The sequence below is a fragment of the Pongo pygmaeus genome, chromosome 14, assembly GCF_028885625.2.
Source record: "Pongo pygmaeus isolate AG05252 chromosome 14, NHGRI_mPonPyg2-v2.0_pri, whole genome shotgun sequence".
Classification (NCBI taxonomy): domain Eukaryota; kingdom Metazoa; phylum Chordata; class Mammalia; order Primates; family Hominidae; genus Pongo; species Pongo pygmaeus.
In genome coordinates, this window is record NC_072387.2 from 100,999,689 (window position 1) to 101,023,432 (window position 23,744).

The 23,744-nt window shown below is 37.0% G+C and overlaps 1 long non-coding RNA gene across 1 annotated transcript in view; it reads right to left on the reverse strand.

The window, feature by feature from the left end:
• Window positions 1-23,744, reverse strand: part of LOC129011559 (uncharacterized) — an 84,405-nt gene that overhangs the window by 55,066 nt on the left and 5,595 nt on the right. The window contains exon 2 of the long non-coding RNA XR_008493357.2: window positions 11,651-11,717. This is a non-coding gene — a long non-coding RNA (uncharacterized LOC129011559). The remainder of the gene's footprint in view (window positions 1-11,650; window positions 11,718-23,744) is intronic.

The window sequence follows — 23,744 nt, forward strand, 5'->3', positions numbered from 1 at the left end:
CTTCACGTTTCTTGACACTAGCATCATGGCACCAGGGCAAAGCAAGAGGCACCTTGGGTGCACAATGTAAGGAGGAATTCACTCAAGATCCTGCAAGGGCCTTCTCTATGGGCTCTTCTCTTCCCTCCCTCTAGTCCTGGCCTTTCTTGACTCCTTGGGTACTAAGTATTATATTACTCATTTTATAGATGAATATTGTAGACAAAGTTTTAGTCCAAGATCTGTCTCCATCCAAATCACATTTTACCGTGTGTACATGTTCATGCATAGCGTATTCACAGGTATGGAGGACCTGAAGTGGTGATGGCACCAGAGATTATTAAAGAAAAACAGAATTGTCTGATAGGAAAAATACACCAAGCTTTTGGACAGTTTAGTAGAAATTGGACAGCATCATCTCTGATACCATTTTGACTTTGGAGTTCTGGATGCACAGCTCACCTTGCATCACAAACAAATCATAGTGTACTGGGCTGTGCTGAACTGCAACATTCATGTATTACCTGGCCTTCACACAGAAGACAGCAGAACTTGCTTTGGAGTTTTCTACACTGAAGAGATATCCAAGAGATATAGAAAATTTGTTGCTATGAAAGAATAACTCAGTTTGAACTAAAATGCTTTGCAGACCATGAAGGAAAGTGGCAGGGCTGTAAACACTGATGGACCTTGTCAACAGTGGTTTCAGACATTATATCCAACCACTGTGGCAGAGGAGTCACTTTTTTTTTTTTTTTTTTTTGTATTTAGTGTCAGATGCAAGCACAAGAAAAAAAACATTACTGGAGGCTTAATTGAAAGCTAATAATAAATTTTATGGAATATAAAAGGAAAGGGGATGTCAGGGAGAGTTAAAATGATATTTTCATTCAGATCACTTGAAGTTAAAAAATTCTTGCTTAAATGAGGTGCTTAACTCCTTATTAGAAAGGTTAACTTGGGAGCATTTAGATGAAAAACCAGAATTCCATTAATAGACATTAACGATGGAATCTGAAGTTGTTCCATTTGATAATATAGACGGATGGGAGTAATGAGGGCAGACAAGGTCAAATTTATACATTAAAGTGAACGCTATATCTTGGAAAATTAAAAGACATAAGACTTTAAGTCAAGTCTAGAGCTCTTAAAATCCCAGCATTTGAATGGTGAAAATTATCCTACATTTAATTTTGATTGGATGACATATCAGGCACAAAGAAGGCAAGTTCCATATGCAATGAATACAATCATTCACATATACATATAAATATATGTGTGTATGTGTCTTTGTATACAGAGATACATACATGTAGCACTACCTAATATTCTATAAAGAAAGCTGCTTCCTTTGTCTGTTCTGGGACCCAGTGCCTTTACTGAGATCTCCAGGGAAAATCCTTTCAGGCCTATTGCATCTGTTGCAATCCAAAGGTATCTATAAAATTACCTAGAGGGGTCCTTCCACTTAGAGTTTTCTGAACCTATAAAAGGCTTCATGGAGGAGGACTGAACTAATATGATAAAAGACTTATATTCTGTTTTACTAATCAGTTAATGTATGTACTGACACTGAATTAGTTAATTCAGTTATACAACCTGCAGTTACTTAACATCTCTTAGCTTCAGTTTCTCCTGAGGAGTGTAATGGAAAAACACATACCTTAATGTTAATGTGAATTTAATGAAATAATGCAAGCAGAGTGCTTGGCATGCACCTAGCTTTTTAAAGCGTTAGCTATTATTTTTTATCATGCACATTATAGAAAATATACTTTCTCCTCACAGAGGATTGGTGAAAACCCTTAGCCATGTACAATGCTAAGAATCTGAGCTATAGTTCTCTTTGGGTCTCTGGGGTTTACATACCATCTTCTAAGTCCCTCACAATGTTCTTATTCTGCCCTTCAGGGTGGGGGTGGGGGTCAAGTGCCTCCCAGCATCAGGGCTGAGAAGTCTCAGATGTTATCTGCAATATCTCAAAAGTTCACATTTCAATATCCGAGTCTTTGTATACCATGGTAAATGATCTTCAAACTCTCCTCCAAAGTGCTCTTCTGAATGCCTGCCAAGGATTACTCATGTCCCAGAAAGTGACTTCTCTCTCAGTGTGTGCATGCCGTAGCTTCTTGTTCCTCTGGGAGGGCTCTGAGCCTGACACCCCTCAGCGCTGCCAGATCTGTGTCGTTTGCTCTGTGTTGTGGTAGGGATGGAGGGAACCTGACTCCATAACACTTCTGGTCGGAGGAGTCACCTCTGAGTTTGGTCATCACCATAAAGAATCCCCCATTGTTTGGCAAGTAAGATATGATGCCACCTGCTTAGCCCCATTGAACATCAACCCACCTGGTTACAGCAGCCACAAGACCTCACTTTGTATGAACTGCATTCCTCACATGTTGTGTACTGCAGAACAGAAACACACTCTAGAAGGGTTTTTATTACACATACAGTGGCACCTCCATCCCACTTTCCCCTTAAAAACAGCAAATATTTATATAACACTTTTGCTCTAAGTGTTATATAATGCAAGCTACTATATTATATTTATATAATACCAGCTATTGTTCTAAGCACTTTACATGTAATAATTCACTCAGTCCTCAACAGCAACACCATGAGATGGAAACCAGTATTATCTCCATTTTACAGGTTAGGAATGTTAGGCACAGAGGGGTTGAATAGATTGCCCATAGACATGGCTAATAAGATGCTGAGCACGGCTTCTAGTGCTCTGCTCTCTTTCAAATGGCATGATAAACCCATGTTTATGTAACCATTATAAATACTTCTTAATATTGAGCATTCTCTGACTCTGAAATTGTAATCATTGACATATATACATTTATATCCACAAGAAAAGAAGAACTAAAAATTGTACAAGAAACATTTTGGACACATTAGTGATAACTAACTGGAAATAAAGTCACTTGTCCTCTCGGAACCTCCCTAAAGCAAAAATAAATATAAGATGCAAAAGATTACAAAACCAGACCTGCAGTCCATTTTATGCTTTTTCTTTGCATGAGTAGAAAATGCAGGATAAATACCTATTTCATGAAATGCTCTTAGGAGAATTATGAGTATCTTTAGAAATAGCTGCAACATAAGTCAGCTCTGAATGTCTTGAGTAATACTGCCATCTAATGCCCAATGGAGAAATCCAAATTTATTTTAGACTGAATGTGTCCTGGTGCTGTCCTCCAACATTACTAACAGAAATGGCAGCACAAATTGTATTATCAGCTAGGATCCTATAACTGTATCAATCATTGTGAGATAAACTTTAGAAAGTAACAAGAGACTGTGGCTCTTTAGCATTACAGTCCAGCTTTAGGCACCTTAGTTTCACGGTATGGTGGCATAGTCATTACAAAAACTGATTTCATTATAACCCCCCACAAGGTATAAGACCAACATCACAAAATACTGTCAGTAAAACCCTACTGAAATAATCAATATTTATTTTGCTTTCTATTTAAATCTCTTTAGATATTTTTTCCTCTCTTGCTTCTTCTTGAGAAGTGTATTGATAAAACATGTTTTTCCTTGGCCTGGAGAAATATACCAAATAAAAATGCAGAAGCTAAACAAAGTCTAAAGTGTGACAATAAGACCAGGTACTGTATGCATAAAGAAAAGTATAATCTATGCTAGGCACGATTCACTCATGTCTGTAATCCCAGCTGCTTAGAAGGCTAAGGAGTGAGGATCACTTGAGCCCAGGAGTTTGAGGCTGCAGTTAGCTATGACAACACCATTGCACTCCAGCCTGGGCAATAGAGTGAGACTCCATCTTTAAAAAAAAAAAAAAAGAAAGAAAAGAAAAAAAAGAGTATGGTTTATTTTCACTTTTACTTACATATATCAATGTAAATGTGTACATTGTTCTACTTTTATCTCTCTTGGATTATTTCTCGATAGTTGATTGATAATTATTTGCTGGTAACAAGAAGATTGGATGACCCTGGGATCCTTTTAGCTTGGACATAAAAGATGAAAAGAAAACTTATTCATGGTAATTTACATATTGTTAAGTTAAAGAACCTTTACTCTTCCTGAAAAGTTCCCATAGGTTTTACATGTTTATTTAATCTTTACTTAAATTTAAAACATTCTATAAATTATTACATTTTTATAATCTACATGTTAACTAATAGTCTCCTCTTAACGTGACTTCCAAAAATTACGTATTCAGCTGTGTGTGGTGGCTCACGCTTATAATCCCAGCACTTTGGGAAGCCAAGGCAGGTGGATCACCTGGGGTCAGGAGCTCGAGACCAGCCTGGTCAACATGATGAAACCCTGACTCTACTAAAAATACAAAAACTATCCAGGCATGGTGGCAGGCACCTGTAATCCCAGCTACTCGGGAGGCTGAGGCATGAGAATCATTTGAACCTAGGAGGTGGATGTTGCAACGAGCCAAGATGGCACCACTGCACTCCAGCCTGGGGTATACAGCGAGACTCTGTCTCCAAAAAAAAAAAAAAAGAAGAAAAAACAAAACAAAACTGATATATTCATTCTTGTCAATATGATTGAGCAAGTTTTAGATAACTAGTGCTATAATAACCACATACATATTACACCTAGAAGAATCCAATTCATGGCGTAAAGCTCATTTGATCCTTCAACTTCCCCAACTTCCCCAAAGTAAGAATGCTTTGATTAGTATAACTAAACCATGAGTAGACCCCATTGGTTAATCAGTTTCACAAGGATAGTTCTCACATCATGAGTGGGCCTGAGACATGGCTCCATCCCATATGGCATACGGAAAGACAACTTGAGCAGTGTGCAAAACAAAATTTCAGGGCCAGAAAAGAGGATCCCTAAGTAAGAGATGAACTTGCCATGATTTATCCACCGAGCATCCTCCCTTCCCCATTGCCCTTAGATCTGCTTGCTTTGTCGCTCTTCTAAGGCTGACAAAATTAAATTAAAAAGTAGGATGACTGTTTATAAAGGGCAGAAAACCATCCAGGGATAGATCTGTCCCTACATATTGACCAATTCCATCTTATGACATTTATGCATGTATTTAGACAAAATAGGAAAAGATAGTATTTATGCAATTTCAAGCCAGTTTCTAAGAAAGAGTTGAATTATTATTAAAAGTGATTCTGAAAACTGATAAAATACTGTCAAATTTGAAATGAATAGCTATTTTCAGAATAGCAAGTGATTTGAGTCCATTCAGCCTCTACTGTTCAAATCAGTTTGTTGCTGGCACAGCTGAAACCATTTGCTGGGGTATTTGGAATTGAATACAAAGAAAAAGAAATAGCTTGACCTGACATTAATTAATATAATGTTGTTAGGAGCAATTTAGCTTGCTAGATGCAAAACCAAAATTCTTTAAGATTTAACCTTCTGGTATGAAGTACTTCTAAGCAATTTTCAGCAACTCCATGTGGAATTCTTAAAATGCAGAAGTAACATTATTATAATAATGGCTATGAACTAGGGACAGAAAAGAGGCAGACATTCATCCTGACACAGATAAATAATGGGCAAAGTAAATTATTAGCTGGATACTTGTTATACATGAACTAAACCATCTCAATTATATTTATACACAAAGCATAATGTTCTGGAATCCATTTAAATGAACACAACAGTAGTTACTAGGGAAAAATGATTTTGATTGTATCATTAAATTTAAAGCATTCACTTTAGGCACTGAACACAGCCCTCAAGTGGGCCTTTTATCACAAGTTTAATGTGAAGAGTGCAAGAAAAAATTTGCCAGCTAATGTTTTTAGCATCTAAAGCTCTCTCCATTTCTTGATAAGAATATCTAAAATACTCAGGAAAAAAGTCAGCATTGCATTTCTAATTCAGCCTCAAAAATAATGTGGAAATATTGAAAAAAAAGAATAAAATGGCGGGGGGGTGGGGGGAACCACTTACCGATTGTCTGCCTGTTCAGGATAGTAAATGTCATCGGTCATAAGGGACTGTGAAGCCTCATCACTCTTTAGATTTCACGAAAGACAGAAACTAACTTGAAAAGTTAGCAGAGATAACTTGAAAAGTTCTGCTACCCTGAATCATTTACCACAAATTGAAATATACATTGGGGTTTTATGTTGAGTAATGATTGACCATGTTTTGAGAAAACTGCCTCTTATTTTGTTTTCCTGATTTTCTGTCAAAAAAAAAAAACCAGAAATATCCATCCAATAATTAAAGTTGACCATTTTGTATAATGATTTTCAATCTTTGTAATAGTAGTAGTAATTGTTGTTGTTACATATCCCTTTGAGAATTTGAAGATCTCTCCAGAAAAATCCACGTACGTTCCCTTCAGTTCTGCATGTTTCAGAAGATGCACAGAAGTTTTATTCAATTTAAGAAGGTGATAATGTAGGTAGGAATAAGATAAGCAGGATAAAAAAGGAATGTGATAATGTATAACATGATGATGAAGAGCAATTCTAGAACCAGGTTTGGATGGTTCAGGGTCATTGTGCACAGCTCCACACAGAGGGAGGATAAAGAGAATGGTATCCTAGCTCTGATGGGGTTCAAATCCACCCCCACCATTCATAAACTCCATGAACTTGGTCAAGTTCTTAGTCTCGGTTTCTTCACCTGTAACCCTGTATCACCATTTTGAGTATTAGAAAAAGTAATGCCTGTAAAACGTTTTTAAATAAGAGGCATGGCACATAGTAAACACATAGAAAGATAAGTTGCTATCATTGTGTCCAAGTTGGAGCTAGTATAATATCATAGAATGACATGCAAGTTATTATTCTAATCCTTCATCATCGACTCCTTGAATATGTTTTCTACCTGGTTGTACCATGAACATATTCTCTATTCCCATGCTTTGGAATGTCCTCTTCTTACCCTTTTCACACTGATAAGCTCCTACCCAGCATTTCATTCCCAACTCAATTATCACCTCCACTGGGATGGTTTCCTCAATTCCCTTGGACAGAGCTTGCTGTTCCTTTTCTATACTCATAGCATGTATTATCTGTATTATTTAACTCACCACCTTATACTGAAGTTTTAAATCCACCTTTTTACACTCTTAGATTGTAACATTTTTACTTCTATTCCGAAGTCTTAGCACATGACTGGCAAAAAGCTAAATATTTAATAATAGATGGGTGGAATGAAAGAAAGAAGAAAGAGAAGGATGGAGTAACAGAGGGAGAAAGGAAAGAAGGAAGGCTGGTTGTATTGCCAATCTCCATCGAAATGGAATAAAAGTGAACCCATTTTTTTCCCCCACAATTGAAACTCCCTGGAGTTCTCTCTCTCTAGGTTTATGTGAGGGTTTTTCTGGTTTGTTGTTTTTTTTTTTTTTTTTTCAGTGCTTTCACTATCTCCCACTTTAAACCCATAGTCCTATCTGACTTTTTTGCTCAATCCCTTGAAAGGCAATCCATTAGAACGCCATCTTATCTTTCTTTTTTTGAGACAGAGTCTGCTCTGTTGCCCAGGCTGGAGTACAATAGTGCGATCTCGGCTCACTGCAACCTCCACCTCCCAGGTTCAAACAATTCTCCTGCCTTAGCCTCCTGAGTAGCTGGGATTGCAGGCATGCGCTAACACACCTGGCTAATTTTTGTATTTTTAGTAGAGAAGAGATTTTGCCATGTTGGCCAGGCTAGTCTTGAACTCCTGACCTCAAGTGATCCTCCCACCTCAGCCTCCTAAAGTGCTAGTATTACAGGCATGAGCCACTGCACCTGGCTAACCATTTTATCTTTCTTCATGGAATATCTTGATCTGTCAACCTCTTATTCCTCTTATACTAATAGTTTAGAACTTGTGCCTAAAGCATTTTTAAAACCTTCCTTACTGCTCTCTCATGTCCAGTCTCCCCCTACTAAAAATTAATTTTCCCCGAGAAAAACTAATTATGTCATTTCTTGCTAGAATACCTTTAAGAGTTCCCTGTTGCCTGACACTCAGTGTGCTCCAAAGTCTGGTGCCAGCCAACCTTTTCAGAATTCTCTCACTCAATCCCTTCTCCTTTATCCAATGAAGTAGGCACATTTCTCTTACTCCATACTTTAGATCTCTTCCTCTACACCATACCTTTGCTCATGGTTACTCTCTTCTTCTCCAATGCCCTTCCTTTTTTCTTTTTAGCTCATGTAAATCTTTAATTAATAGTGTTTTATTTATCTAAGACCTCAGACCAATGACTTTCAGCCCATGGAGTACTAGAGATCATTTTAGTGCTAAAAAAATTAAATGTTGAAGATTTCCAGGTCTGTCATGAACTGTGAAGGGGCTGAGATTTTAACTACTTGCAAGCTAATAAGTTAGCCTGTTACTGTTTCATTAATGCTGGCAGAGGCAGGAGAATCCTAGACCAAAGACAAAGGACTTTTGCATCCTGGTAATGAAATAAGCAGCAAGCACATCAGGATATTGAGGCCTATAGCCCTTGTACCCCATACTACCAGAGCAATATTACAGGCCCAGATAGGTCTTTCACATCCACTGAGTTTGCTCACATATCAGAAACCCAGGGCCTAGGTCTCAACATTATTTTTTTTTTCTAAATTTAATTATTAATTGATACATAATATTTCAGACATTTATATGGTTCACGTGATATTTTGTTATATGATAGAATATGTAATGGACAAGTCATGGTATTTGAGGTATCCATCACCTCAAGTATTTATTTCTATATGTTGGGAACAATTCAAGTCGTCTCTTCTAACTACTTTCAAATATAAAATACATTGTTGTTAATGGAATCAGCCATATCTTTTCTTATCTTTTTTTGTTGTTGTTGTTTTTGTTTTGTTTTGTTTTGTTTGTTTCGTCACCCAGGCTGGAGTGCAGTGGCACGATCTCGGCTCACTGCAACCTCCGCCTCCCAGGTTCAAGCAATTCTCCTGCTTTAGCCTCCTGAGTAGATGGGATTACAGGCGTGTGCCACCACACCTGGCTAATTTTTGTATTTTTAGTAGAGATGGGGTTTCACCATGTTGGCCAGGCTGGTCTCAAACTCCTGACCTCATGATCCACCCTCCTCAGCCTCCTAAAGTGTTGGGATTACAGGTGTGAGCCACTGCGCCCAGCCGATTCTATGTCTTTGCTACTATGTATAGTGGCGCAATAAACATGAGAGCATAGGTATTTCTTTGATATGCTGATTTATTTTCCTTTGGATAAAGACCCAGTGGTGGGATTGCTGGATCATATGGCACATCATCTCAGCATTATTTTTTAATTTTTTTTTTTTGAGAAAGCATTGCTCTGTTGCCCAGGCTGGAGTACAGTGGCACAATCATGGCTCACTGCAGCCTCAACCTCTCGGGCTCAAGCAGTCCTCCCACCTTAGCCTCCTGAGTAGCTGGGACTATAGGTGCAGGCCACCATGCCTGGCTAATTTGTGCGTGTTTTTTGTAGAGGTGGGGTTTTACCATGTTGCCCAGGTTAGTCCTGAACTTCCGGGCTCAAGTGATTTGCCCACTTTGGCCTCCCAAAGTCCTGGGATTATAAGCCTGTGCCACCGTACCTAGCCTTCAGCATTATTTTTGAGCAAGCAGCAAACATTGTAGCAAATAATAGTCAGTCCTCTTCTCTCCAAGTAGCACACATTTACAGGGAAGTCAGACTATGATCCCTTTACCTACTAGTTGCCTGTATTACTAGCTACAGAAATGGGTTCACCAGTAGTGGGATACGCCTTGCAGTGTGTGGGGACATTCAGGGCTCATGCTTAAAAATATTAACAGTTTGCCACTCTTAACAACATTGAGTGACAAACATCATGACAAACAAGTAGACATTCATACACTTGTATTTTATTAGTCATAAAAGTACACACCTTTTTGAAAAGTAATTATATAGGTAATTTGTGAAGCATGAGTCAATCTACAGAAAATGCAACTCTCATTTCTATCATCCTTGGAGGTCTGTAATATACACAGGTTGGAAACCACTACTTTTCATTATAAAGCTCTTTGAGGTCTCAGACTGCATTTTGATGTATTTTTATTTCCCATGACCTAGCATAGGGTTTGGTTTATTCTAACTATTTAACAGATACTTGTTAAAGAAAAAAAATGAAGATAAATAGAATTTGCCAATAAATTTGAGTTGAAATCTATGGAGATACATTTCATAAACAGATCAATGAAGGTGGCTGACTTTGAAAACAATACGAGACAAAGAGTAACTGTACATCAATCCAGGATGTGGGGAAGCAGGTTTCGGCATGAGTTTGATTTCATTTTTCTTTGGTGTGTTGTAGAATTCTGTCAAAGTTCTGTGGAGTAACATTCAATAGCCAAAAATAGATGCTTCTGGCAGGTAATGATATAGGAAAGTCACCATGACAGAGTTCAAATAGTAGCAGAATATTGATCAGGAGACCTAGATTCTAGTTTGAGTTCTTCCCCTAACAAGTTGTATGATATTTGACGTATATCTCCTGTCCTCATCTCAGTCTCCTCACCTGCAGTGGACAGGGACAAGGCTTAGTTCTGTAAGGGATGTTGTTGGTGCCTCACCATGGTAGACAACAAACAATGGCCACACATTTTTAGTTTTTTAGTTCTTCCCATCAGGTGGAATCTATTTCTCCATTCCTTGGCACTGAACTGGCCTTGTGACTTCCTTTGACCAACAGAATGTGGCGGAAGTAACCTTGTGCATGCCCCAAGCCTGGACCTCAAGAAGCCTTGCAGCTTGCACTCTTATACTGAGAACCCTCCCACCACACAAGCAAGCCTGAACTAGCTTTCTGAATCAGGGGTCAGCAAACTTTTTCTGTAAAGAGTCAGATGGTAAATATATTAGCTTTGGTGTCTGTACAGTCTCTGCCTAACTCTTTCATTTTACTGATAAAGCAGATACAGGCAATATATAAAAGAATGTACTACAATAAAGATTTATTTACAAAAACAAGCAAAAAAACTGGATTTGGTCCATGGGTCACAGTTTCAGATCCATATGATAGAAGATAAGAAACTATGTGAAGAGAGGCCTCAGCCGTGCCAACTGCCCCAGTCATCCCAGCTAAGGCCGCAGACATGCGGGCAAGCCCAGCTTGATCAGCCGAAACCACCAGAGACCTACAGGATGGTCCAGTTGCCCCATCACATGAACAACCTGAAGAAATCTGAAATGAACTCAGTCACTGCAGTTTTAAGCCTCTAGGTGGTTTGCTACACTGCCAAACTTCATACACACATTCCAATCTTCTTTTCCAGTCTAAAATACCTGTTCTCCAGCTGCTGTAAGGTTACTGAGGGCCCAGAGCCGCTCCTACTTCATAGAACTGCCTTACCTTAGAGATTACACTCTGCCCCCAAGGCAGTCAACAATAAATGCCTGACAGGGAGGTACAACAGGTCAAACCCCTACTGCAAAATGGGTGCAATTCAGGTGTTGTGGGTTCTTTCTGGGGAGCCGGAGTGAGTTTCTGAGTTTCCCTCTGAAATCTTGCTTTGTTCGGGAGCTTTTTCCCTGCCCTGCCTTGCTTCCCTGTCTTCCTTCCTCCTGCATGTACTCTTCCAACAGACCATTTGCACAAAAATCACTAAGCCAAGTTCTGGATAGCTCCTAAAATTTCTTTGGTATCCATCATAATTATAATCAGGCCACAACTTGGGACAAAAGACTGAGATGCAAATGTGAAGGGCAACGTAATAAACCAAAAAAATAAAATTAAACCCACCTTAAGACACAGCAGAAGAAGAGTGTGATCTTCTATGCCCCAAATGCCTTGTCTGCACCTAGAAATGCTAGTAGGGGAAGGAAAATTGAAAGTAGAATTTCGTGGAATAAAATTAAAATCCTGGTAATCTGTCTTCACTTAATATCATTTTCTTAAAATTACCAAAATTATCAAATTTTTGAAATACATGTTTATTATATTGTCCGAAAAACGTCCCTGTTATAGTTGGTGAATTTGTCCCCTCCAAATCTCATGTTGAAATTTGATGCACGGTGTTGGAGGTGAGGCCTGGTGGGAGGTGTGTGGATGGATCCCTTATGTGTGACTTGGTGCCATTCTTAAAGGATTAAGTGAGTTCTCACTAGAAGTTCCGACAAGAGCTGGCTCTTAAAAAGAGTCTATCACCATTCTCTCCTTTCTCTTGCTTCTGTTTCACCATGTAATGCCTACTTCTGCTCCTCCGTGAATGGAACCTTCCTGAGGCCCTCCCCCAAAAGCTGATGTGGGTGTCATGCTTCTTGTACAGCCTGCAGAACCATGAGCTCAGTAAATATCTTTTCTTTATTAATTACCCAGCCTCGGGTATTCCTTTATAGCAACACAAAATGGACTAAGACAAATCCTATTCTATTGGACACTGTGCCTACATCACACTAATAGATAATGTTAGTTCCTAATCTTGTCTTCCTTTTGTCCTTTATTTCCTCACTGAGAAAAAACACAAGTTGTTCCAACACATCGTGCGAAAATTGAGACTACTAATGAATTCATGCACATAAATTACATTGAAATCACCAAATCACCAGTAATTTGTAAATACAATATACCTATCATCATTATTATTCAAACAGCATTCTGAGTATTCTGAATCAAAAAAAAGGAAAGAAATATTGCCATCAGCGAGTTCCCTGTAAACTGGGAATTGGGTAGCTGGAAAAAGGAGAGATCTGAAGGAAATCCGAAGAAAAAGTAATGACAGCAGCAGGGTTCTCCTTCAAGGTAAGAGAAATAAAGAATTGTCAGAGAGGAAACATTAATAACTACACAGCAAAGTACGTGAAAAGAATCTCTAAAAGATGTGAGATAGAAACAGAAAGACAGCCTATATCTAGAGGCTAGAAGGGAAATTTAAGAAAAAGAAAATGCATTTGTTGGAATAACATGAACATGCTTCCTCCATGTGAGTATGTCTTCTAGGGATGAAAACACTCAGGAAAAGAGTGTAGCGAAAAATAAAATCAGGAATACCTTGACGGATACACACCGGAATTTATACATTCTTAAATATGTGTTAGTTTTAAAACATAAAAATTTAAACGAATGTTTTCATTTTTGATTTCCATCATTTCAATTAGTTTATATTTTTTTCTAAGTGAGAATTACTATCCAAACTAAGATGGTTCTGTCGTACTTGCTTTCTTAATAGAAAAAAAAAAAAGAAGAGGAAAGAAAGGAGGAAGAGAACGTTTCAATATACAGACTTCTTTGAAATGCTGAGCACTTCATCCAGACTTTCTATATCTTAGTTTCCTCACTTGTATGTAAATAAAAAGATCAGGATATGTTTAAAATTCAATAATTCTTAGGGAAAAACATGAGGCTTTATTGCATGAATACTAACTGGAGGAAACATTCTAAATGGCATTTTTAAGTCAAATTGCTGTTTGTAACCTTAGAATATAACTTAGAAGAGCAATACTTTCTGCATTGCTTCAAATCTAAAAGTATTCAAAAAAAAAGCTAATTTGGTACAGCTGGGAAGAGCTCTAAGGATGTATGTTAATCTAATGACTGTTTAGTATAGGAAATTATAGCTTAAATAATTTATATGAATTTGGATATTCATTAAGGTTTAACAGCATTTGAGAAAGAGTAATTTTAAGATCAGGAACTAAAAATAGTGGCATTTGCTTTCACAGAAACCACAAGTAAATGGCAAAGCATATAATTAATGTACACATTACTTCATTTTAGGGTTTATGCAAACCAAGAGTTACAGAAACTATAAGACATTTTGAGTTCAATGCATGTGGTTATTTTCAGGGAATTAAAAAATTTATAAGATTGAAAAAGGAATCAACTAGATAACTTTAAAATAAAAATTAGCAGGAAGGCTTAGGGAAGCATTTTTGTGGATAAACTTGACTTCGTCATAATCAAGAGAAGGGTGTAAAAGAGAGAGTGGGGAGAAAGATGGCAAAGGATAATTAGGAAGCAACATCCCAAAGCAGGTGAAATCCATGAGAATTCTTCTCTCACATGGAAAGGGATTCCCCTGAAAATGCACAGAAGCAATTTTTCCTCAGAAGGGGAAGAGGCAAAAGCAAATGTAATTAACTACTAGTTGCCAAGATATTTGCTGCTTTTTCATGGGCTTCAATTCGTTCTTGTCTCCTTCTAAACCACTCCTTCTGGGCCACTGGTATGAGGAAGTGCTTCCTGAACTCTCGTGGTTCAAATCTCTCTCCCTGTGCCCCAAGTCTCATTTCAATTTTGATGACCGCCCTCCGGGTACTGGTACTCCATGGATCTGATTGGGTTCCATGATTGACTTCTGATTTGAATTCTCTAAATTACCATGAATATTACCATCTGAAATGTTCCCTATTTTTTACTCTTCTGACAAAATCCACCCCTACCTCCATGGCTGTAACCATTCAGTCGTTACAAAATATTTGGATTGGCTAATCAAGATATTTGATATATGCCACAATCTAGATTGTTGTCATATAAAACACACGTTTCATACCTTTGGTCTTCAATGTGAAGAATTTCACATTGCTTATTATTTAGGCACCAATACATTACAGAATATATAATTTTTAAAATTATGTGTAATGCTATATTATTAAAATATACAAATATAACTTATGTATATTAATAACAGTGTTACAGACTTTTAATAAATCATCATGTTAATATCACAACTAAGGTTTTGTTAATAACTGAAAAGTATTTTATTCTGGTCAAGTATACATAATACAAAATACCATCTGAACTATTTTAAAGTGTACAGTTTTGTGGCATTAGCATATTCACATTGTTCTGCAACATAGCAACCATTCATCTCCAGAACGTTTTCATCTTCCCAAACTGAAACCACTAAACAATAACTTTTCATTCTCCCTCCTCCCAGCTATTGAAAACTACCATTCTCTTTTCTATCTCTATGAATTTGACTACTCTAGTTACCTCATATAAGTTGGCTCATACAATATTCGTCCATTTATGACTCATTTATGACAGCTAGCATAATGTCTTCAAAGTTCATTCATGTTTTAGTAAGTGTCAGAATTCCCATGTGTCAGAATTCCCTTCCCTTTTAAGGCTGAATAGCATTCCATTGTGTGTGAGTGTGTGTGTGTGTGTATAAAAATTACATATACACACACACCACATTTTGTTTATTCTTTTAACCATTGATAAACACGTGAGTTGTTTCTTGACTATTATGAACAATGCTGCTATGAATGTGGATGTACAAATATTTGTTAAAGTTTCTGCCTTCAATTCTGAATGGTCATAGTTTCTGTTTCATTGTTTATATTTAAAGTCTACAACATTATATTATGGGATACAGAGACACTGAAAAGGTTACTGCAGTGAAACAAATTAACATATCTATAACCTCACACAGTTACATATTGTGTGTATGTGTGTGTTGGTGGCAATAGCAGCTAAAATCTACTAATTTAGCATGAATCTCACATACAGTACAAATTTACTGCCCATGGTCTTCGTGTTACAACATTGGATCTCTAGACTACAGAGAACTCAATCGTGAAAAAACAAATAAGCCAGTTAAAAAATGGGAAAAAGACCTGACTAGATATTTCTACAAAGAATACATAAAAATGGCCAACAGGTATGAGAAAATGTGCTTCACATTAATAAAAGGGAAACACAAATCAAAACCACTGTGAGATACCACCTCACCTCCCATTAGGATGGCTGATAACAAAAAGACAAAAGATATCAAATGTCAGCAAGGATGTGAAGAAAAGGGAACTCCTGTCCACTGTTGATGAGAATTTAGGTTGCTACAGCCATTATGGAAAACAGTATGGAGATTTCTAAAGAAATTAGAAATAGAACTACTATATGACCCAGCAATCCATCTTCTGGGTGTATACCCCAAGGCAATAAAGTCACTAGCACATGAACATATCTGCATACTCATGTTCATTGCAGCAGTAGCCACAATAGCCAAGATATGTAAATGATCTCTGTATCTGTCAACAAATGAATGGATAAAGAAACTGTGGTACAGACATACAATGGAATATTATTCAGCCCTAAAAAAGAACAAGATCTTGCCATTTGCCACATGCATGAGGCTGAAGGACATTATGCAGACAGATGACAAATATTTCGTGATCTCACTTATATGTAGAATCTAAAACAAAAATTCAAATAGAAAGAACAAAACAGTGGTTACCGGGGGTGGGAGGGAGAGAGGGAGGAAATGAGGAGATGTACGTTAGAGGATACAAAACTAAGTATTTTAAAAATTACTCTAGTGCCTGGTTAAGTATCCTGCTCCTAGCTACTCAATAAACTTCTGCTAAATGCAAAATAGCATTCCCAATCTCCCATGATTATTTTGTTGTCAAATATTAACACTTGTCATTTTAATAAAAGGATAGGAATTACTTTTCTAATTAATAAAATGAATCCCTATTTTCATTTGGGAGTCTTCATTGAAATTTGTTACAAAATAGTTGGAAGGAAATGTACAATGAAAGGTTATTTTAAGAAAGGTTATAAGAATAATTGCTTCTTAATTAACAATGCTCTTTACTAATTTAGTTGTAATTGATGCCCTTATGAAAGTGAAGTTTCTGTAGCATCTAGATTCTTCCTTAAGGCATCTAGTAACCATTTAAAGGTGGACTAATATACAATGAAGTTTAACCAATAAATTGGTTTGCACTATTATTGGTAAGTATGTGCTGCTAGTGTACACTTTAAAATAAAATGAATATAGTTTAATAAGATGCTATTATCTTTCTAATTTTACTAGCAATTTTAAAAAGAAAATGAAATCCTTGGCCTGAAAAAGCAAAGGTCATTTAACTTTCCTTGCATTGTTTGTAATCTTTTAAAAAATTCTAATGAAAAATAACATTAATATATAAGTTCATAAAGATTCCCTCCACTTTAGTCTCTTTACCTTATTGAATATACTCTCATTACTGATGCTAATTATGAAAATAAACCACACATGACCTCCAAGTCACATTTTTCCTTTTTCTTTTTTCTTTTTTTCTGAGACAGAGCCTTGCTCTGTCACACAGGCTGGAGTGCATTGTTACAATCTCAGCTCACTGCAACCTCCGCCTCCCAGGTTCAAGCGTTTCTGGTACCTCAGCCACCCAAATAGCTGGGTTACAGGCATGCACCACCACGCCTGGCTAATTTTTTTGCAATTTTAGTAGAGACGGGGTTTCTCTGTGTTGGCCAAGCTGATCTCGAACTCCTGACCTCAAGTGATCTGCCTGCCTCGGCCTCCCAAAGTGCTGCGATTACAGGCATGAGCCAACACCCCTGGCCTAAATAACTTCTTAAAAATAATATGTAATTATAACTTCAAATGTTATAAATGTAGAAGAAACCTATTAGAATCCCTGATTTTTCAGTGGCAAAAGTAACATCTCTCTCCTATTTTTACAAAGAAAAAAAAAGCTGATACCTATACATATATAGGTATAGTGTAATATGATATGTACACAGAATACAATAAAAGTAATAACATATACCTATATCACACGTGTCTATTAAACAGCAATGATCATTCATTCTATTACCACATGTTGAATGCCTATAATATACCTGGCACTCTACTGGAGAAAATGACTTGACATCTAAGGTTAAAGTAAAGATCTGACATAACAAAGTCTATTTTACATGAACATGGTTGCTTTTAAACACCCTCTGGTAAAGAAAAATAATCCTAACATTTTGTATATGAAGGGTATTGTAGACCAACTATGGGTTTTGACTCCAGAATGACCTGGTTTCAAATAACTGTTGAATCACTTACTAGATATGTGATTTATGTAAGTTACTTATGTGATTTATGTAAGTTACTTTAAGTTCTTTCAAAAAAGAACTTACATAAGTTCTTTCATCTATGAAATGGAGACAATAATATAGATTTTTAGGGGGTGGTTGTTGCATGATAATCATACACACACACACATATAGCTTAACACCATACCTAACGCACCCTTCCAAAGGTAGTTCTTATTGAATCTCATTGCTGTGATTCGGGAAATATCATATACAATGACATTGTATTAGTTTTCTATTGCTTCACTAACAAATTATCACAAATATAGCCACTTTAACAGAAGTTTATTATTATTTTATGGTTTTATAGATCATTAGTACAACACAAGTTTCACCAGACTAAAATCAAACGAACTGCACTTCTTTCTGCAGACTCTAGGAAGGAAAAAAACCTGTTTTCTTACCTTTTCCATATTCTAGGGGCCACCCACATTTCTTGGTTTGTGGCCTCTTTAATCTATTTTCAAAGCCAGCGACAATGGGTTGAGTCCTCTCATCACATCTCTCTGGCCGCCAGAAAACAAGAAAAGGGTTTTTTTGCTTTTAAAGACTCATGTGATTGCATTGGGCCCACAAAGATAACTTAGGATAATCTCCCCCATCTCCAGGTCTGGAAACAATCACATCTGCTAAGTCCCTTTTGCCCTGCATGGTAACACATTCACAGGTTTCAAAGATTAGAGCATGCACATATTTAGACAGCTCTATTCTACCTACTAAAGGCACCATGGGATCAACTGGAAGGGTCCTGTATTGTGGCAACAAGTGGCAGGATCTCAGATGTAGCTATTGCTGCTGCTGGCATTGGACTTCCCTAGAAACATGTAACTTAATGCTGAAGAAACTTTCCATTCTTCCTCTACCCACGTGAAATCGTGTTAGTGTAAATGCTATTAAGTTAGAAGCAATCATCACGCTCTATGACTGTCTTAAGAGAGCAGTGTGAAGTCAGAATTAAAAATAAGCCCATTTATGCTGAAATCCTTGGGCTCTCTGACACTACTTTCATGTCCCTAATCAATATAACCCATGGCTGCAACCACCTGGGGCTTTACTGTTTAACTATTTTACACTCTCTGTGAATATTCTTCTCCACAGTGTATGTTCTTCTCAACAGTCTTAGCAAGACAGCATGACTGGTTAGGCAGCTTCATCTGGATCAAGCAAATGAATTATTCTAAATGGATCTACCTAAGTAGTTTGATCCTGCCACTACCTCATATGTTCTGTCTAATGAACAAAGATGTAATAAACAATTTAAGTAAATCATTTGGCCACTATATTTAATTCCTTTCATCTTGTAAAGAAAATAACATATTTGCCATTTTAAAAAGCAATGAAATAGAGTAGAAATTTTGTTTTACCTAGTTTTAAAATCAAGGAATTTAATGCAACTTCATTAAAGCCGATGAATATTTTTGGTACATCTACGAAGTTAGGCACCAGGGCCTCAGTAGATGGACCACATTTGTTCATTGCACTCAAAGACGCTAAACTATAATGGAGGTAAAAACCCATAGATTCTACCATCTTAACCCCTCATTGAAGCAATAAGGAACTGAATTCCAAAAGATTTAAATGCAACTCATTCCACCTTTGATGCATAATCCACCTTCATATCCCCCAAAGTAAAATTCATTAGCAAGATTGGGCTTCTGAGATTAGGGAGGTCAAGGCATTCAGCAGAACACTCACTCTAATTATCTTCGTAATCCAAGAGAGAAAAGTGGTGCAAAAGATACGAAGCACATTAATAATGTTAGAGAAGCAATAATAGAAATAGCTAGAGCTCCCTTGTCAGACACATCAGGGCTTTCATTCCAGTCCAGTATGTTAGCTTGTGATCTTCACCAAACTGCTTGAACTTTCTAAGCCTCAGATACCTCATTTGCAAAGCATGGAGACATCATAGCGTGGAATATAAAAATGCAGACTTCTGGCTTCAGAATCACATGGGTTTGAATGTGATTCTGCCATCTTCAAGCTGGGCGATGTTGAGCTCATTCACCTCCTTTAATATTACTCTCACTAATATTGGAATAATACCTGCCTCAAAGGTATTATTAACTCCTTGTTACAAGGTGTAGACGGGGTACATAGAGCACTTAGGGCAGTGTCTGAGTAACAGCAAGAAGTCAGTAAATAGTAACAAGTGTCACTGCAAATTAATTTGATGATGCTTTATGAAGATTAATAATAAATACAAACCAATTCCCTCATACATGACAATTGTTATGGTCTGACGTTTGTGTCTTCTCAAAACTCATATGTTGAAATCCTCACTGCCAAGGTGATGGTATTAAGAAGAAGCGGAGCCTTTGGGAGGTGATTAAGTCATGATTTGGTTTACTGCCCTTGTTATACCAGCCTGAATGAACTATTAAAGCAATGTTGTGACTATCTACATTCTAATAGTAATTGTATATTTTCAAAGTCTCTTTAACCACGGACCCTATCCTCATGCCCCAGCAACTGAACGGTTAATTTTTCCTCATTTCACAAAGTAGAAATTTGACTTTGGTAAGGTCCAAATGGTTCAGGATCAAATATTAAAGTAGGAATGAAGAAAGAATTCAAACTCAGTGACCCCTGGCTGTCCATTCACTGCTTTAACTGTTAAATTACATCACCTCGGCAGTTTAACAGTACACTAGGAACATTTTCAAGGAAGAATATTTATATACACAACTCTTGGCACCATAAATATTTGTCTGAATTTATCCTGCTCCAGGCCAATCAACTCCTTATGAAACTTGTGATTTAAAAGGCTTGGATTTTTATTCATGCAATGTTAATATAATGGAAAACAATTCAGTATCTCCAGCAGGAATGATTTTACAGGCATTAAGCAGGTGGCAGACTACATAAACTTTAACTTTCTTGACATTTTTAAACAACTAATACAGTTTTAAAGCATGTACCTTTTTGTGTCATTTAAATAGGAAAATTATTAATGATAAACAAAGTTTGTAAGAGACATAAATTTGAAGCATTTTGTTTACATTGAGTTAAGGATATATAAACTTTGATAAATGTTAATGGAAGTTACCAACACACATTCCTTTCGTAGCAATGGAAGACCTCTCTATAATTCCCAATAACCCTTTTAACTTGTGAAAAATGAATAAGGAACTGGAGTGCATAGAACACTAAAGTATAATAAGAGCAGAAATAAGTGAGCTTACTCCAGTTTATTCCCGAGTTACATACTAAGAAATAATTCCAAACAAGTGCATTTCATGAAGCTTATCTTTCATGGCACTTTTCTTCTGACCTAGCCCAAAGAGAATGCCCTCATTTTTTACTACTCATTCCCCCATAACAATTCCCTGGCTTCCTTCCTTACCTGCTGTGCTTTTGTAATGCTGTATTGAATTAGAACTATAATTAGTCAGCATCTACTCATTTAGTCCACGAGTAAGTATTTAGCACCAGGTACTATTTGTGATAATAAACAAGGCAGCTTTCCCTTTTCTCCAAAAGCTTATAGTCCAGTGGGGAGAACACAAATTAAGCAGAAGTTTTCAAAACAGTGTGATAGTATCTAAGGCACGTAGTGTAAAAAGGGCTAAGGCTTAGGTAAATAGAGTGTTCCAGAAATGCATGGAGATAATGTAGCTAAATAACTTCAAGGACTCAGATGCTAGACCAAGAGGGCCTATTGAGCAAGGCACTGTGTTGGGACATTGTAAAATATAAATTCAACCCCTGCTGCCCAGAAAATTCACTGTAATTGGGAAGATAGAGGCCAAAGCTTTCTCCCCTTTTTTCCGCAACCAAACTTCCTCCTAGACATCTTCACTTGGATGTCCCACCAGAGCTAAAACTTATTAGGCTCAATGCTCATTTGTTTTCTCCTCCAGTCCCCAGACCAGATCCTCACCTCCAACATTCTCTGTCTTAGCAACTGCCCCAACCCATTCAGTTACTAAATTAGAATGAGAAGGAGCATTCCGTGGGTCCCTTCCTACTTCACCTCTCACTTCGAAAGCATAGGACAATGTTTGGGAGGGTGAGTAATAACAAGATGGGAATAGTTTACAAAGGTTTCATGTGACAAGCTGAAAACTGTAGGCATTATCCTATAGACAATTGTGCCATTCAGTCACTGCTAGCATTGCCTTGTCATATAGCTAAATGAAAGAATATATTTATAAGGCACTCTGTGAATTTTCATTAGTGATAAGTAGGCTCTGATTAATTTTAATGTCTGGCTAGGAAACAGGGAGAAAATTTGTTAAATCATAAAATGCATTCTCAAGTCAAACATTAATGGGAAGGGATCTTTATTTAAATTTAAAAATTCCATGTATGCATGTGAATATATACATATAAATAGCATATTCTAAAGCCAAATATTAATGGCTACAAAACTTTTTACAAGGAGCATACCAGATAATTCGTATCAAATAGTATCTCTTGAAACTAATTTTCTCTGTGGGCCACATAGACACAAGTTAAACATCCCTCGTCTGAAAATCTGAAATCCAAAATGTTCCAAAATCCAAAGCTATTTTCGGTAAAACACAGTATCACAAGTGGAAAATTTCATACCTGACGTTATGTGATGGATTGCAGTCAAAATTTTGTTTCATGCACAAAATTATTACAAATCTTGTGTAAACTTATCTTCAGGCTATGTGTATAAATGTGTATGAAACACAAATAAATTTTGTGTTTAGACTTGGGTCCCATCCCCAAGATTTCTCATTATGTATATGTGCATATTCTAAAATACCCCCAAAAACCTGAAATCTCAAACACTTCTGGTCCCAAGCATTTGGCATAAGGGATACTCAACCTGTAAATGTTTATAAGCAATGTTTTTGCATTGAATAGACCTCCACTGACATCATGCCTGTGATATTTTTCTACTATGTGACCTTGGGCACGTCATTTAACCTCTCTGAGTCTCAATATCCTCACTTATAAAATGCATATAAACCCAACTTTTCAGGTTTTTATGTGAGCATTAAATAATATAATTGAAGCATAAATATATGGTAATAATTCAACAAATTATAACTACAACTATACTCACTTCAAAGAGAAGCCATGGAGAAAGACGGCATTTTGCTTAGGAAGAGGTCATTTTAAAGCATCAGCTGGCTTTTTGAGGGAGCAGCATTTAGTGGCTATATGACATATTCTAACAAGATGGTGGAAAATAATAAACTAAAAATTATCCAGATGCAAACACCTAGAAACGCTGGATAAAATCCACCTAAATCCGTAGTTGAAAGTCCAAGAACAGAAAGTACTCAGGAGTCAGAAACAAAAGAGAGTTGAAAAACTAAAGCAGTATGCGAATATACTGGCAGCTATCCTTGCCGTGGATGATAGATGTGGACAGCTTCCATAAACTTACAGCCTGGGTTTAAATACCATGAGTGACAAGAAATGAGGCCTTGGGCCCAAACAGAAGGAGGAAGTTAGAACTAAAACCTCTACCGAAATCTGGGACCTCAAAATATTTCACTATCAATGACAAGTAGACTAAGGCAAAAATATACTCCATACAAAATAACAAGGAAGCTATGTCTCTGCCATGGGCTTAGGTAGGAAAAAAAAGAGAATCTCCCCTGAGTATCAAAAACCATTGACCAGCACCTTGCATGGATTTGCAGTTCAGAATTCTCCTACTAGCTTGTTTAGGAACTCCCAAGCCAAGACATTAGCAACAATAGCAAAATGATTCTGAGCGTTGATAGCTTGTAGGGTATCTGGTAGAAGCAAAAGCAAATCTGCATTGAAGGGCCACGACTTCCACCTAAGCTCACTACATACCTACAAGTACACTAAAATTGCAATGCTAAAGATATGTTTAAAGTTACTTTTAAATATTCCACTATGAGCAATGATTAGCAGGGACAGCCAAAAGGATTAGAATCCCACAAACTTTATATTATAAAAGAATCTGATAAACTCTTTGGAAATGAGCATGTTTAAAATTATTGAACGAGAAATCAACATCTAAAAAGAACAAGACACAATGGAAAAAGACTGGCTAGCTTTGAGAAAG